Raw genomic sequence first — 18,389 nt, forward strand, 5'->3', positions numbered from 1 at the left:
GATAGAGACGTGCATGAGGGCCTGTAAACCTGAAGTGCCCATTGTAAGGAAGTGGGTCTATTGTAGTATAGCCCTTTGGCAGGGCAGCCAAAAATTGGGAAGCTCTACATTGTCCCTGGATAGAGACGTGCATGAGGGCCTGTAAACACCTGAAGTGCCCATTGTAAGGAAGTGGGTCTATTTTAGTATAGCCCTTTGGCAGGGCAGCCAAAAATTTGGAGGCTCCACATTGTCCCTGGATAGAGACGTGCATGAGGGCCTGTAAACCTGAAGTGCCCATTGTAAGGAAGTGGGTCTATTTTAGTATAGCCCTTTGGCAGGGCAGCCAAAAATTGGGAAGCTCCACATTGTCCCTGGATAGAGACGTGCATGAGGGCCTGTAAACCTGAAGTGCCCATTGTAAGGAAGTTGGTCTATTGTAGTATAGCCCTTTGGCAGGGCAGCCACAAATTGGGAAGCTCCACATTGTCCCATGATAGAGACGTGCATGATGGCCTGTAAACCTGAAGTGCCCATTGTAAGGAAGTGGGTCTATTGTAGTATAGCCCTTTGGCAGGGCAGCCAAAAATTGGGAAGCTCCACATTGTCCCTGGATAGAGACGTGCATGAGGGCCTGTAAACCTGAAGTGCCCATTGTAAGGAAGTGGGTCTATTGTAGTATAGCCCTTTGGCAGGGCAGCCAAAAATTGGGAAGCTCCACATTGTCCCTGTATAGAGACGTGCATGAGGGCCTGTAAACCTGAAGTGCCCATTGTAAGGAAGTGGGTCTATTTTAGTATAGCCCTTTGGCAGGGCAGCCAAAAAATGGGAGGCTCCATATTGTCCCTGGATAGAGACGTGCATGAGGGCCTGTAAACCTTAAATGCCCATTGTAAGGAAGTGGGTCTATTTTAGTATAGCCCTTTGGCAGGGCAGCCAAAAATTGGGAGGCTCCACATTGTCCCTGGATAGAGACGTGCATGGGGGCCTCAAAACATTGTTGCCATTGCAAAGGAGCGGGTCTCCTGTCGTTGTAATGTCCATTCTGAAAGAATGGGCAAAAAAATTTACCACTGGGGGTATACCTGAAACAACGGCCTAACTATTGTAACAGTCATCATGGTGGCGCATGAGGAGAAGGAGGAGCAGTCCAGCGATTATCCAAAGTCCAGAAGTGTGTACCCATGGGTGAGTGGAGGTACATGGCAAATTCCCGTTACAAAATTTAAATTCCGCTCTCATTTGCTGGTGGTGTGGTGAAGTCTGGCCCAATCCAACCCTTGTTCATCTTGATCAGAGACAGCCTGTCAGCATTTTCAGTTGACAGGCGGGTGCGTTTATCTGTAATGATTCCAACTGCGGCACTAAAAACACGCTCTGACAAAACGCTAGCGGCAGGGCAGGCCAGTACTTCCAAGGCGTAGAGAGCCAATTCATGCCACGTGTCCAGCTTGGATACCCAATAATTGTAAGGCACAGAGGAATGTCGGAGTACAGTTGTTCGATCTGCAAGGTACTCCTTGAGCATCTGGGCAAACTTAGGATTTCTTGTGGCACTACCCCGCACCTCAGGGGCTGTGGTACGTGAGGGGTTGAGAAAACTGTCCCACATCTTAAAGACTGTTCCCCTACCTCTGGCGGATTGGACTTGTGCCCCTCTCGGCTGTATGCCTTTGTTGTCCACTGATTCCTGACCTATGACGCTAGCGTTTTGTGAGGGGAATGCTTTGCGTACTTCCGTGACTATGGCCTTCCGGAACTGCTGCATTTTGGCTGACCTCTCCGCCTCGGGAATAAGAGACATAAAGTTCTCCTTGTAGCTGGGTCTAACAGTGTTACCAACCAGTAATGATTGTCGGCCAAGATGTTCTTAACGCGAGGGTCACGAGACAGGCAGCTTACCATAAAGTGAGCCATGTGCGCCAGACTCTTAACAGCCATCACTTCAGTATCCTGACCAGCACGATGACTGAACATGCTGTCCTCCTCTTCCTCCTCCTCCTCATCTACCCTGTCCTCTGGCCAGCCACGCTAAACCGAGGATATGACTGGTGTGCATGTCATATTCTCAATTTGGCCGGAGAGTTGCTCCATGTCTTTATCCTCCACCTCGTCATAGTCCTCCACTGCACGTTGTGATGAGACGAGGCTGGGCTGTGTGTTATCACCCACACCCACTACTGTTTCTTGCTCCAACTCATCGAGCTCCACCTGCAATGCATCATGTTTGTTTTTGGCGGTGAACTTTTACCAGCAGATCAGATAGCTCTGGGTATGACTTTAGAAACCACTGAACCACGAGGTTGAGCACATGGGCCACGCATGGAACATGTGTCAGCTGGCCTCGCCTCAAAGCCGCCACCAGGTTCCGGCCATTGTCACACACGACCTTTCCTGGCTTTAGGTTCAGAGGTGTGAGCCAGTGATCTGCCTGCTGTTTCAGAGCTGTCCACACCTCTTCTGCATTGTGGTGTTTGTCACCTATGCAGATTAGCTTCAGCACAGCCTGTTGCCGCTTCGCCGAGGCAGTGCTGCAGTGCTTCCAGCTTGGGACTGGTGTGGAGGGTAAAGTGGATGAGGATGCGCAGGAGGAGGAGGAGGCTGAGGAGCATGACATTCCGGAGCTGTAGAGTGTGGGTGAAACCCTGACTGAGGTAGGGCCTGCAAACCTTGGTGTGGGAAGGACGTGTTCTGTCCCTCGCTCAGACTGGGTCCCAGCTGCCACAATATTAACCCAGTGTGCCGTCAACGAGATGTAGCGGCCTTGCCCACAAGCACTTGTCCACGTGTCTGTGGTCAGGTGGACTTTGGGTGAAACAGCGTTGTTCAGGGCAAATGTGATGTTTTGTGACATGTGGTTATGCAATGCGGGGACGGCACACCGGGAGAAATAGTGGCGGCTGGGGACCGAGTAACGTGGGACAGCTGCTGCCATCAGGTCGCGAAATGCTTCTGTCTCCACCAGCCTAAAAGGCAACATTTCCAGCACAAGCAGTCGCGAAATGTTAACATTTAGAAGTGTGGCATGTGGGGCGTTGGCAGTGTATTTGCACCTGCGTTCAAAGGTTTGCTGAATGGATAACTGAACGCTGCGCTGGGACAAGGACGTGCTTGATGATTGTGTTATTTCTGCGTGGGCAACTGCAGGTGCAGGGCCGGAGGAGGCTTGTTCGCGGGCAGCATGGACAGGGGATTGGCTCGCATGCACAACAAGCGAAGACGTAGCAGTGACATCAGCAAGCACTGCTCCTCGACTCTGTTGTACATCCCACAAAGTTGGGTGCTTGGCTGACATGTGCCTGATCATGCTGGTGGTGGTCAGGCTGCTAGTTTTGGTACCCCTGCTGATGCTGGCATGGCAGGTGTTGCAAATGGCCTTTTTAGAATCATCTGGAGCCAACTTAAAAAACTGCCAGACTCGGGAAGACCTAACATTTGTACAGGCACCTTGTGTCGTGTTGTTGTTCCGGGGAACGGTTGCCTGGGGCCACCACCCTGCTTCTTACTGCCTGTTGGGATGCTACGCCTCCTTTCCCCTGTGCACTGCTGTCCTCGCTCTGCATATCCTCCTGCCAGGTTGGGTCAGTTACTGGATCATCCACCACGTCGTCTTCCTCTTCCGCACCCTGCTCCTCCTCCTGACTTCCTGACAATTGTGTCTCATCATCGTCCACCCCTTGTTGAGACACGTTGCCAACTTCGTGAGAACGTGGCTGCTCAAATATTTGGGCATTTGTACATACGATCTCTTCATGACCCACTTCAATAGGAGCTTGCGAGAGGCCAGAATGTGGGAATGGAAACGTGAACAGCTCTTCCGAGTGTCCAAGTGTGGGATCAGTAATGTCCGTGGACATGTACTCGGCCTGGTGGTAGGAAGGAGGATCAGGTTCTGAAATGTGCGGTGCAGTATCACGGCTACTGACACTTGACCGAGTGTTTGTGGTGGTGCCAATCTGACTGGAAGCATTATCCGCTATCCAACTAACAACCTGTTGACACTGGTCTTGGTTCAAGAGCGGTGTACTGCTGCGGTCCTCAAGAATTTTGGACAGGATGTGCGAGCGAGTAGATGTGGCCCTTTATTGTGGCGAAATTAGAGCTTGCACACGACCTCGGCCTCTGCCTGCACCACCATCACGTCCACTTCCTTGTTCGTTGCCAACGCCCTTGCGCATATTGCAATGCTGTGCTGACGTGTATTATTCACTAGACTTGTGCGTTATATACTAGTTTGTGCAAAACGCACACAAGTGCACCTGTACGCTGCCACCGACTGCCACACACGTGCGGTTTTTAAATGCAAGCACGGACGCAATAAGAACCTAACAGGTTTTTAGGAGCGACAATTACTGAGAAGTTTGACACTATCAGACACTGCTGACGTGTATTATTTACTAGACTTGTGCGTTATATACTAGTTTGTGAAAAACGTACACAAGTGCACTTGTACGCTGCCACCGACTGCCACACACGTGCGGTTTTTAAATGCAAGCACGGACGCAATAAGAACCTAACAGGTTTTTAGGAGCGACAATTACTGAGAAGTCTGACACTATCAGGACTGTTTTAGACTGTGTACACCAGCCCCAGATATGATGAAGGCTGGTATACGGTCACCACTAGGAATGGCTATATACCCTGCCTGCCTGTATACAGCAACAATAGTCCTGAGAAGGTCTCTTCTGGTCACTAGCCTGTATTCCGAGCTGGCTATACCCTGCCTGCCCTGCCTGTATACAGCAACAATAGTCCTGAGAAGGACTCTTCTCCTGTACTCCGACCTGGCTATACCCTGCCTGCCTGTATACAACTACAATAGTCCTGAGAAGGACTTCTGGTCACACTGTTTGCAGCCCTGCTACGGAAATAACTATAAAGGGCCGCAAACCTTTCCCTGAACCAGCAATACTCTCCCTGCACTGACTGTCTGGATGGCTGTGTGCAGAGCACAGCACGCCCGCCGGTATAAAGGCTCGGTCACGCTGTGCGGGCCGGCCAATCACTGCAATTCCACAACTAACAGGGATGTGGCATTTCAGTGGTCTGCCAGCCAATCCCTGCATGAGGGCTGGCTCTCAAAAGAGCACCAACATGCAGGGATGAAGACCACGAGTACAGCACGAGTATCGCGAGATTACTCGGTACCCGCCGAGTAGCCCGAGTACAGTGATACTCGTGCGAGTACCGATTAGTGACAAGCATACTCGCTCATCACTAGTTAAGAGCATTAAAGGGGTTGTCCAAATTTGTGATGAGTCTGCAGTCACTCTGTGTGTCACTCTGTGACTGCAGCCTTCTGAATTCTCACAGTGTGCACTCTGCCCGCTGTCAGGATTCTCTGGTGCCGGCGATGAGAGTGGGAGGTTATGAAGCTGCAAGTATGCGATGTACATAGATGTGGTCACGTGCTGAACAGACAAGCTCAGCAGCTTGTCGTAGGTGATTTCGGAACCGAAAGCAGCAAACCCCCAAAACCGCTGTGGTGTGTGTCTGGGACCCACCTCTATGCGGCCCAGGTGTTTTTTTCAGTTTGCCGCCATCGCACGGGAAGCCACGCCCCTAAACGTTCAATCTGGGGTGTCTTCGCCAAACTTTTTTCCCCTAAAGGAAGCGAAACGGGGTCTTCCGGCTCCAGCAGATGGTACCCCTGGGTCTTGGCGAAAAACTGGCCAAGTTGCGAATCGGTCACACCTTCGGTTCCCTAGGGGTGTGGCTTTGCGAATTTTGGCCTTATATGCGAATCCCTAATATCTGCTAAACCGTGACTCCAATTTGCTCATGTAAGGCTTCATTACGACCGGTTTGCTGAGCCGGATGATTCGACACTCAGCTCGCGAATTCGCCACAAACGGGGACCCCGCAAATGCCCCCAAAAGTTTTGGCCATCTTGAATTCTTCAACTTTTGCCCCCAAAATTTCAGGGACTAGACCTTCGAAACCCCTGTGGTGCTTCTCTGGGACCCACCCCTATGCGGTGCAGGTGATTTTTTAAATTTTCCGTCATCGCACGGGAAGCCACGCCCCTAAACATTCAATCTGGTGTGTACTCAACAAACTTTTTTTCCCTAAACGAAGCAAAATGGGGCCTTACGGTTCCAGCAGATGGTACCCCTGGGTCTTGTTGAATAATGGGCCAAGTTGCAAATCGGTCGTGCCTTCAGTTTCCTGTGGGCGTGGCTTTGAAAATTTTGACTTCATATGCAAATCCTCAATATCTGCCAAACCGTGACTCTGAGTTACTCATGAAAGGCCTTGTTACGATCAGTTCACTGAGACAGACAATTCAAGACCCTGTGTGTGAATTTGCCACAAACGGGGACCCCACAAACGCCCCCAAAAGATTTCGGCCATTTTGAGTTTTTCAAGTTTTGCCCCCAAAATTTCCGGAACCAGACCTATTACACCTACGTGCTTCTTAAGTTTTGTGTCAAACCCTATCCTGAGTCTCTGTGCCAAAAATCGAGAGCCTAGGCTGCAAAGTTACCCCGGGGGAGCCTCTCCAGATTCCCTTGATTAGCCAATCGCTGCTGTTTTTTTCCCTTTTAAAATACACATCTCGAAAAGTTAGAATCAGAAGTAGACCATATTTGGAATAATTGCACAGTAAGACACCATGCACTGTCCCTTCAAATATGGGGTGCGTGCCCTGTACGCTTTTGGCACAGTGGGGTGTCAAAATCCCCCTCTTTTGCAATTATAGCAGAAGTTATGAATATTTAAGGCTCTGTGGTCTGATATTCGTAGCTTCTAGTGGTATAATCTTGGTGGCAGTCCGTTCGACTTAAACAGAGGATCAATTTGAGCCCCTACCTGTCAACATGAGACAAAGGGCGGAACCGAAGAACGCTTTTCACTAAGTGGTGGAGGTTTAAAACGCGACGACAATGTTTATTTTCAATTTTATAGGCCCAAATTTCTACGGAACCAAACAATGTGAACTCATGAGCTTTTGAAGGTGTGTACTTGACTCAAAACTGAGTCAGAATACCAAAACTGGTGACCCTGCACCCAAGGAAACCCCGCAAAAACCTCTCCAGCGACCCTAGTTTACCCATTGTGCTACAGCTTAAGGTTATTTAAAAATTCATATCTTGAAAAATAAGCATCAGAAGGCCACACAATTTGGCATCCTGCATAACATAATTCATATGACAATCCCTGAAAATATGGAGTGGCTATGCTGAATGCTATGGATTCAGTGACCCCCCCCCAAACTCAGGCAACCACAGTGACATTTTATAGAAAAATGATTGGATTTTCCTATATCACTTTTACCAGAATTTCTCCAGAACCAAGGGTCCAAACAAAAATCCAACAGAAAGGTTGTTTGGGGAAGACCCTCAGCTTTCAGACGAGACCTAAACTGAGTTCCAATGATGCTTATTCAGAAATCTGTGACCCCACAAAAGAAGCGACCAGTGAGACAATTCATTCAAAATGAATTGGTTTTCCTATACCGCTTTAACCCGAGTTTTTAAAAAAACAACAGTCCAGTTAAAAATCTGACAAATATGTTTTGGGGGACATCCTCAGCTTTCATATGAGACCTAAACTGAGTTTCTAGGAGTTTTATTCAGAACTCTGTGACCTCCCAAATGAGGCGACCACTGAGACATTTCATCGTCCCCTGGAGGCTTCCAGTCCCACAACTTGTCCCCTAGATCCTGCCAGGGCCATACACTGGCCCCTGGAGGCTGCCATTGCCACACACTGGCCCTCGGAGGCCACCAGACCCACACACAGGCCCCTGGAGGCTTCCAGGGACACACAATGGCCCTTGGAGTCTGCCTGGCCCATGAACTTGCCCCTGGAGGAAGGCGAGCAAATGAACTGGCCCCTGGAAGCTGCCAGGCCCATGAACTGATCTCTGGAGGCTTCCAGGCCCACACACCGGCCCCTGGAGGATGCCAGGTCCACATTCTGGCCCCTGGAATTTGACAGGCCCTTCCACTAGTAACTGAAGGATACCTAGCCAACGCATTGGCCCACTGGCCCTTGGAGGCTGCCTGGCCCATGAACTGATTTCTGGAGGCTGCCAGGCTCACACCCTGGCCCCTGGAATTTGCCAGGCCCTCCCACTGGCCACTGGAGGCTGCCCACCCAATGGACTGGACCTTGGAGGCTGCCAGTCCCATGCACTGGAACTTGGAGGCTGCCATACCAACATACATGCCCCTGGAGGCTGCCAGACACACACATGGGTCCATTGAAACAGCCAGGTACACCAACTTGCCCCTGGAGGCTGCTTGGCCTACGCTGTGGTCCTGGAGGCTAAAAGGCCCACAAACTTGCCCCTGGCGGCTGTCAGGCACACTCATGAACCCCTGGAGGTAGCCAGGCCCACACAAGGGCCCCTAGAGGCTGCAAAGCACCCCCATTGGTTCCTGGTAGCTGCCAGGCCAATGCACCCACAAACTTGCCTTTGTAGGTCTTCAAGCCACCTACTGGCCCCTGGAGGCTAATCAGCCAACGCACTGGCCTCAGGAGGCTACAAGGCCCACCCACTGGCCCCTGGAAGCATGAAATGGCCACTGGAGGCTGAAAAGCCCTCAAACTGGCCCGTGGATATTTCCAAGTCTACCAACTGGCCCTTGGAGGATTCACAGAAAACGCAGTGGCCCCGGGAGACTGACAGGCCCAGCCACTGACCCAGGAGGCTGCCCATCCAACACACTTGACCCTGGAGGCTGCCCATCAAGTACACTTGCCCCTGGATGCAGCCAGACCAATCCACTGGTGCATGGAAGCTGCTAGGCCAACGCACTGGCCCCGGGAGGCTTGCAGGCCCACCCACTGACCCCGGGAGGCTGTCCAGCCAACACGATGGCCCTCTGGAGGCTGCCCAGCCAATTCCTGACCCCTGAGGTTGCCAGGCCCACCCACTGACCCCGGCAGGCTGCCCATCCAACACACTGTACCCTGGAGGCTGCCCATCAAGCACCCTGGCCCCTGGATGCAGCCAGGCCCATCCACTGGTCCATGGAGGCTGCCAGGCCAATGCACTGGCCCATGGAGACTTCCAGTCCCACACACTGGCCCTTGGAGACTACCAGGCCCACATACAGGCCCCTGGAGGCTGCCGGGACAACATACTGTTCCCTTGAGGCTGCCAGGTTCACACAATGACCTCTGGAGGCTTCTGGGTCCACTCAATAAACCTTAGAGGCTGTTAGGCCCTCACACTGGCCCTTGAAGGCTGCCGGGCCCACTCAATGTACCTTGGAGGCTGTCAGGCCCTCACACTGGCCCCTGGAGGTTGGCAGGCTCACACAATCGCCCCTGGAGGCTTCCAGGCCCACTCAATAGACTGTGTAGGATTTTGGGCCCTCACACTGGCTCCTGGAAGCTTCCAGGCCCACACAGTGGCCCCTGAAGGCTGCTGGGCCCACTCATTGGACCCTGGAGGCTGCCAGGCGTTGACCCATGCTCCTGAAAGGTTCCAGGACAACAGCCTGGCCTTTGGAGGCTGTGCGGCCCACACACTTTCCCATGGAGGCTGCCAAGCCCCCATACAGGCACCTGGAGACTGACATGGCAACACAAAACCCACAAGCAACACACAACCTGAAGGCTGCCTGGCCCACTAACTGGCCCCTGGAAGCAGCCCAGCAAATTAACTGGCCCCTGTATGCTGCGTGGCCCACACCCTGGCCCCTGGATACTGTAAGGCCCACCAACTGGCCCCTGGAGGCAGTCAGGTGCACTCAAGGTCCCCGGGAGGCAGTCAGGTCTACACAAGTGCCCCTGAATGCTGCCAGGACACACCCTGGCCCTTGGAATCTGCAAGGACCTCCCACTGGCCCAGCCAACGCATGTGTCCCTGGATGCTTCCAGACACACACACGGGCCTCTGGAGACAGCCAGTCACACCCACTGGCCCGTGGAGGCTGCCAGGCCAAAGCACTGGCCCCTTGAGGCTGGCAGGCACACCCAATGAACCCGGAAGGCTGCCCTGCCAACACACTAGCCCTTGGAGCCTGCTCAGCCAATGCACTGGCCTCTGGAAGCTGCAAGGCCCACCCACTGAACCGGGGAGGCCTCCCAGCTATCGCACAGGCCCCTGAGGCTTCCTAGAAAACACACTGGGCCTGGGAGGCTGCCAGGCCCACACCTTGGCCCCTGGTGGCTGTCAGAGCCACACACGGGCCCCTGGAGGCTGCCAGGGCCACACCATGTCCCCTGGAGGCTGCCAGACCCACACCCTAGGCCCCTGGAATTTGCCAGGCTTTCCCATTGGTCCCTGAAGGCTGCCCAGCCAATGCACTGGACTTTGAGGCTGCCAGTCCCATGCACTGGCACTTGGAGGCTGCGAGACCAACACATGTGCCCCTGGAGCCTGCCAGACACACACACGGGACCCTGGAGGTAGACACGCACACCCACTAGCCCTTGGAGGCTGCTAGGTTCACGCACTGCGCTCTGGTGACTGTAAGGCCAACAAACTTGCCCCTGGAGGCTGTCCGGCGCACTCAAGGGCCCCTGGAGGCTTCCCAGCCACGCACTGGCCCCTGGAGGCAGACAAGGAAAGCACTGGCCTCTGGAGGCTGCCTGGCCTATGCACTAGCCCCTGGAGTCTGCCAAACCCATGAACTCACCCCTGGAGGCTGTCCAGCCAATGCACTGGGCCCTGGAGGCAGATAAGCAAAACACTGGCCCCTGGAGGCTGTCCGACCCATGCACTGGCCCCTGGAGGATACAAGGCAAACATGCCCTTGCAGGCAGCCAGGCCCACACACTGGCCCCTGGAGTCTACCAGACCGATGAACTCGCCCCCAGAGGCTATCAAGCCCACACACAGGCCTCTGGAGGCTGTTGAGCTAACAAACTTTTCCTTTGAGGCTCCCAGGCTCAAACAATGGACCCTGGAGGCTGCTGGGCCCTCACATTCACCCTTGGAGGCTTCCAGGCCCACACAGTGGCCATTGGAGGCTGCAGGGCCCACTCCATAAATATGGAGGCTGGCGGGCCCTCATATTGGCCCTAGAAGGCAAACAGGCTCACACAATATCCCCTGGATGCTTCCGGGCCCACTAACTGGACCCTGGAGGCTGCGGGGCCCTCACACTGGCCCCTGGAGGCTGCCAGACACACACACACGCACCCTTGGAAGCAGCGAGGTATGCCCACTTGCACGTGGAGGCTGACAGGCCCACGCTCTGGCCCTGGATGCTGTAAGGCCCACAAACTTGCCCCTGGTGGCTGTCGGGCACAATCAAGGGCCCCTGGAGGCAGCCAGGCCCACACAAGTGTCCTTGAAGGCTGCAAAGCACACTCACTGGTTCCTGGAGGCTTTAAAGCCCATGCACTGCACTATAAAGCCCACAAACTTGCCCCTAGAGGCTGTCAAGCCCTCTCACTGGTTCCTTGAGGCTGCCCAGCCAACGCACTGGCCTTGGGATGCTGCCATGCCCACCCACTGGCCCCTGGAAGCTTTCAGGCCCATGAAATAGCCACTGGGGGCTGACATCCCTCACCCTTGCCCCTGGAAGTTTCTGGGTGAACACCTTGGCCCCTGGAGGCTGTGGGGCTCATACACTGGCTCCTGGAGGATTTCCGGCCCACACACAGGCAGCTGGAGGCTGCCAGGGCCACACCTTGGCCCCTGGAGGCTGCCAGGCCCAGGAACTGGCCCCTAGAGGCAGCCCAGGAATGAACTGGCCCCTGGAGAAATTCGGGCAAATGAAGTCTGAAGGCCCCTGGAGGCTGCCAGGCCCACAAACTCTCCCATAGAAGCTGCCAGACCTAAACATGGGCCCCTGGAGGCTGCCAGGCCCACACCCTGGCCCCTGCAATCTTCCAGGCCCTCCCACTGACCCCTGGAGGTTGCCCACCTAACGCACTGGACCTTGGAGGCTGCCAGCCCCATGCACTGGCACTTGGAGGCTGCCATACCAACATACATGCCCCTGGAGGCTGCCAGACACACACGGGCCCCGGGAGGCAGACAGGCATCTCCACTTGCCCCTGGAGGCTGCCAGGCAACACACTGGGCCCTGGAGACTGTAATGCCCACAAACTTGCCCTTTCAGACTATCTGGCACACTCAAGGGCCTCGGGAGTCAGCTAGGCCCACACAAGGGCCCCTGGAGGCTGCAAAGCACACCCACTGGTTCCTGGAGGCTTCCAAGCCCATGCACTGGGCTTTCGTGGCTGTAAAGCCCACAAACTTGCCCCTGGAAGTCGTCAGGCCCACTCACTATCCCCTGGAGGCTGCCCAGCCAACGCACTGGCCTCGGGACGCTGCCAAGCATACCCACTGGCCCCTGGAAACTTTCAGGCCCATGAACTGGCCACTGGAGGCTGGCAGGTTTCCAAGTCCTCCACTGGCCCTTGTAGCATTTCCAGCAAATGACCTGGCTCCTAGAGGCTGCCAGGCCCACCCACTGGCCCTTGGAGGATTCCCAGTAAACGCAGTGACCCCGGGAGACTGACAGACCCAGCCACTGACCCGGGAAGCTGCCTAGATAATGCACAGGCCCCTGGAGGCAGCCAGGCCATTCCACTGGCCAACGGAGGCAGCCAGGCCCACCCACTGGACCATTCAGGCTGCTAGGCCAACGCACGGACCCCAGGAGGCTGCCCAGCCAACCTACTGGCCCCTAGACATTGCCCAGCTATCGCACGGGTCCCTGGAGGCTTCCCAGCAAACACACTGGCCCCAGAAGGCTAACCGGCCCACACCTTGTCCCCTAGAGGCTGCCAGGCCCACACATGGATTCTTGAAGGCAGCCAGGTCCACACACTGGCTCCTGGAGGCTCCTAGGGTCACATACTGCCCCTGGAGGCTTCCAGGAGAATACAGTGGACACTGAAGGCTGCCAGGCCCACTCACTGAATCCTGAAGGCTGCCATGCCCTCACCCATGCCCCTGGAAGGTTCCAGGCCAACACCCTAGCCACTGGAGGCTATGTGGCCCATACACATGGGCCCCTGGAGGCAGACAGGAATCTCCACTTGCCCCTGGTGGATATTCGGCACACTCAAGGACCCCGGCAGGCAGTCAGGCCCACAAAAGGAGCCCCTGGAGGTTGCACAGCACACCCACTGGCCCCTGGAGGATACCAGTCCCATGCACTGGGCCCTGGAGCCTGTAAGGCCCACACACTGGCCCATGGAGGCTGCCCAGCCAATGCATTGGCCCCTGAAAGCAGACAAGCAAAATACTAGTGCCTGGAGGCAGCCCGGCCCATGCACTAGCCCCTGGTGCCTACTAGACCCTTGAACTCACCCCTCGAGGCTGTCCAGCCAATGAATTGGCCCCTGGAGAAGACAAGCAAAACACTGGCCCCTGGAGGCTTTCCGACCCACGCACTGGCCCCTGGAGGATGCAAGGCCAACAAACATGCCCTTGGAGGCTGCCAGGCCTACCCACTGGCCCCTGGAGCCTACCAGATGCATGAACTTGCCCCCAGAGGCTACCGGGCCCAAACACAGGCCTCTGGAACCTACCAGGCTGACAGACTGTTCCCTTGAGGCTGCTAGGCTCATACAATGGCTCCTGAAGGCTGCCAGGCCCACACTTAGGTTCATGGAGTCTGCCAGACCCACACCCTAGCCCCTGGAATCTGCTAGGCCCTTCCACTATAAACTGGAGGCTGCCATGCACTGGCACTTGGAGGCTACCATACCAATATACGTACATGCCCCAGGAGGCTGCTACTCACTGAACCTGGGAGACTGCTGGGCCCTCACACTGGCCCCTGGAGGTGAACATGCTCACACAATGGCCCTGGAAACTTCAAGGCCCACTCAATGAACTGTGTAAGATTCTGGGCCGTCATACTGGCCCCTGGAGGCTTCCAAACCACATAGTGACCCCTGGAGGCTGCCGGGCCCACTCACTGAACCCTGGAGACGGCCAGGCCTTCACCCATGCCCCTCAAAGGTTCCTTGCCAACACCCTGGCCCCTGGAGGCTGTGCGGCCCACACACTGGCCCCTGGAGGCTGTGAAGCCCAGGCACATGCACCTGGGGGCTGACAGGGCCACACACTGGCCATTGGAGACTGCCCGGCCCACAAACTGAATCCTGGAGGCAGCCCAGCAAATGAACTGGCCCCTGGAAGTAGGCAAGCAAATGAACTGGCCCATGGATGCTGCCAGGCCCACACTCGGGTTCCTGGAGGCTGTCAGGCCTACATCCTGGCCCCAGGAGACTGTAAGACACACACACCTGCCCCTGGAGGCTGTCAGGCACAGTCACAGTTCCAGGGAGGCAGCCAGGCCCACAGAAAAGCTCCTGGAGGCTGCCAGGCCCACACTCGGGTTCCTGAAGGCTGCCAGGCCCACCCAATGGCAACTGGAATCTGCCGGGCCCTGACTCTGGCCCCTGGAGGCTGCAAGACCAACACATGTGCCCCTGGATGCTGCCAGACACACACAGGCCCCTGGAGGGAGCCAGGCACACCCACTGGCCCATGGAGGCTGCCCAGCCAACACACAGGCCTCTGGAGGCTGCCTGGCCCACGAACTGGCTCCTGGAGGCAGCCTAGCAAATCAACTGGCCCTGGAGGCAGGCGAGCAAATGATCTGGCCCATTGATGCTGCCAGGCCCACACTCAGCTTCCTGGAGGCTGTCAGGCCCACAAACGTGCCCCTGAAGGCTGTCAGGTGCCCTCAAGGTTCCTTGGAGGCAGCCAGGCACACACAAGGGCTCCTGGAGGCTTCCAGGCCCACATTTGGGTTCATGGAGTCTGCCATCCCTCCCACTGACCCCTGTAGGCTGCCAGACCAATACATGTGCCCCTGGAGGCTGTCCGACCCATGCACTGGCCCCTGGAGGATACAAGGCAAACAAACATGCCCTTGGAGGCAGCCAGGCCCACCCACTGGCCCCTGGAGCCTACCATGAAGTATGAACTCACCCCCAGAGGCTACCATGCCCACACATAGGCCTCTGGAGGCTACCAGGCCAACAGACTGTTCCCTTGAGGCTGCTAGGCTCATATAATGGCCACTGAAGGCTGCTGGGCCCACACTCAGATTCCTGTAGTCTGCCAGACCCACAGCCTGGCCCCTGGAATCTGCTAGGCCCTCACACTCTAAACTGGAGGCTGCCCACCCAACGCACTGGACCTTGGAGGCTGCCAGTCCCATGCACTGGCACTTAGAGGCTGCCAGGCCAACATACATGCCCCTGGAAACTGCTGGACACACACATTGGCCCCTGGAAGCACACAGGCACACCTCCACTTGCCCCTGGAAGTTGCCATACCCATGCACTGGGCCCTGGAGACTTTAAGGCCCACAAACTTGGCCCTGGAAGCTATCCGGTGTACTCAAGGGCCCCGGGAGGCAGCCAGGCCCACAAAAGGACCCCTGGAGGCTGCACAGCACACCCACTGGCCCCTGGAGTATGCCAGTCCCATGCACTGGGCCCTGGAGCCTGTAAGGCCCACACACTGGCCCATAGAGGCTGCCCAGCCAACGCACTGGCCCCTGGAGGCAGACAAGCAAAACACTAGCGCCTGGAGGCTGCATGGCCCATGCACTAGCACCTGGAGCCTACCAGACCCATGAACTCACCCCTGGAGGCTGTCCAGACAACGCATTGGCCCCTGGAGCAGATAAACAAAACACTGGCCCCTGGAGGCTTTTCGACCCACGCACTGGCCCCTGGAGGATACAAGGCCAACAAATATGCCCTTGGAGGCTGCTAGGCCTACCCACTGGCCCCTGGAGCCTACCAGACGCATGAACTTGCGCCCTCACCCATGCCTCTGAAAGGTTCCAGGCCAACACTCAGCTCCCTGGAGGCTGTGTGGCCCACACACTGGACCCTGGAGGCTGTCAAGCTCACGCACAGGCACCTGGAGACTGACAGGGCCACACACTGGCCACTGGAGGCTGCCCGGCCCCCAAACTGGCTCCTGGAGGAAGCCCAGCAAATGAACTGGCCCCTGGAGGTAGGTGAGCAAATTAACTGGCCCATGGATGCTGCCAGGTCCACACTCGGATTCCTGGAGGCTGTCAGGCCCACACCCTGGCCCTTGGAGACTGTAAGACACACAAACATGCCCCTGGAGGCTGTCAGGCACACTCAAGGTTCCTGGGAGGCAGCCAGGCCCACACAAGGGCTCCTGGAGGCTGCCAGGTCCACACTCGGGTTCTTAAAGGCTTCCAGGCCCACCCAATGGCAACTGGAATCTGCCGGGCACTGACACTGACCCTTAGAGGCTGCAAGACCAACACATGTGCTCCTGGATGCTGCCAAACACACACAAGCCCCTAGAGGCAGCCAGGCACACCCACTGGCCCTTGGAGGCTGCCAGGCAAACACACTGGCCTCTTGAGGCTGGCAGGTACACCCAATTACCCACGGAGGCTGCCCAGCCAACACACTAGCCCTTGAAGCCTGCTCAGCCAATGCACTGGCCTCTGGAAGCTGCCAGGCCCACCCACTAACCCGGGGAGGCTTTGCAGCTATCGCACAGACCCCTGGAGGCTTCCTAGCAAACACACTGGGCCTGGGAGGCTGTCAGGCCCACACCTTGGCCCCTGGTGGCTGTCAGGGCCACACACAGGCCCTTGGAGCCTGCTCAGCCAATGCACTGGCCTCTGGAAGCTGCCAGGCCCACCCACTGACCTGGGGAGGCTTCCCAGGTATCGCACAGAGCCCTGGAGGCTTCCTAGCAAACACACTGGGCCTGGGAGGCTGCCAGGCCCACACCATGTCCCCTGGAGGCTGCCAGACCCACACCCTGCCCCTGGAATTTGCCAGGCTTTCCCACTGGCCCCTGGAGGCTGCCCAGCTAATGCACTGGCACTTGGAGGCTGCCAGACCAACACACGTGCCCCTGGAGCCTGCCAGACACACACACGGGACCTTGGAGGTAGACAGGCACACCCACTTGCCCCTGGAGGCTGCTAGGTCCATGCACTGCGCCCTGGTGACTGTAAGACCCACAAACTTGCCCTAGAGACTGTCCGGCGCACTCAAGGGCCCCTGGAGGCTTCCCAGCCAACGCACTGGAACCTGGAGGCAGACAAGCAAAGCACTGGCCTGTTGAGGCTGCCCGGCCAATGCACTAGCCCCTGGAGTCTGCCAGACCCATGAACTCACCCCTGGAGGCTGTCCAGCCAATGCACTGGGCCCTGGAAGCAGATAAGCAAAACACTGGCCCCTGGAGGCTTTCCGACCCATGCACTGGCCTCTGGAGGATAGAAGGCCCATAAACATGCCCTTGGAGGCAGCCAGGCCCACCCACTGGCCCCTGGAGCCTACCAGACCAATGAACTCTCCCCCAGAGGCTACCAAACCCACACACAGGCCCCTGGAGGCTGCTGAGCCAACAAACTTTTCCTTTGAGGCTCCCAGGCTTATACAATGGACCCTGGAGGCTGCTGGGCCCTCACATTCACCCTTGGAGGCTTCCAGGCCCACACAGTGGCCATTGGAGGCTGCAGGGCCCACTCCATAAACCATGGAAGCTGGCGGGCCCTCATATTGGCCCTGGAATGCTAACAGACTCACACAATATCCCCTGGAGGCTGTCAGGCCCTCACACTGGCCCCTGGAGGCTGCCAGACACACACATACGCACCCTTGGAAGCAGTGAGGTATGCCCACTTGCCCGTGGAGGCTGCCAGGCCCACGCTCTGGCCCTGGATGCTGACAGGCTCACAAACTTGCCCCTGGAGGCTTTCAGGCACACTCAAGGGTTCCTGGAGGCAGCCAGGCCCACACAAGTGCCCCTGAAGGCTGCAAAGCACACCCACTGGTTCCTGGAGGCTTTATAACCCATGCACTGGGCCCTGGAGGCTATAAAGCCCACAACTACCCCTGGAGGCTGTCAAGCCCTCTCACTGGTTCCTTGAGGCTGCCTAGCCAACGCACTGGCCTCGGGATGCTGCCATGCCCACCCTTTGGCCCCTGGACGCTTTCAGGCCCATGAAATGGCCACTGGAGGCTGCCATGCCCTCACCCTTGCCCCTAGAAGTTTCTGGGCGAACACCTTGGCCCCTGGAGGCTTTGGGGCTCATACACTGGCTCCTGGAGGCTGTCAAGCCCAAACACAGGCAGTTGAAGGCTGCCAGGGCCACACCTGGACCCCTGGAGACTGTCACGCCCAGGAACTGGCCCCTAGAGGCAGCCCAGGAATGAACTGGCCCCTGGAGAAATTCGGGCAAATGAAGTCTGAAGGCCCCTGAAGGCTGCCAGGCCCACAAACTCTCCCATACAGGCTGCCAGACCTAAACATGGGCCCCTGGAGGCTGCCAGGCCCACACTCTTCCCCCTGCAATCTTCCAAACCCTCCCACTGGCCCCTGGAGGTTGCCCACCTAACGCACTGAACCTTGGAGGCTGCCAGCCCCATGCACTGGCACTTAGAGGCTGCCATACCAACATACATGCCTCTGGAGGCTGCCAGACACACACTGGCCCCTGGAGGCAGACAGACATCTCCAC

Source organism: Anomaloglossus baeobatrachus, chromosome 6, assembly GCF_048569485.1.
Source record: "Anomaloglossus baeobatrachus isolate aAnoBae1 chromosome 6, aAnoBae1.hap1, whole genome shotgun sequence".
Lineage (NCBI taxonomy): Eukaryota > Metazoa > Chordata > Amphibia > Anura > Aromobatidae > Anomaloglossus > Anomaloglossus baeobatrachus.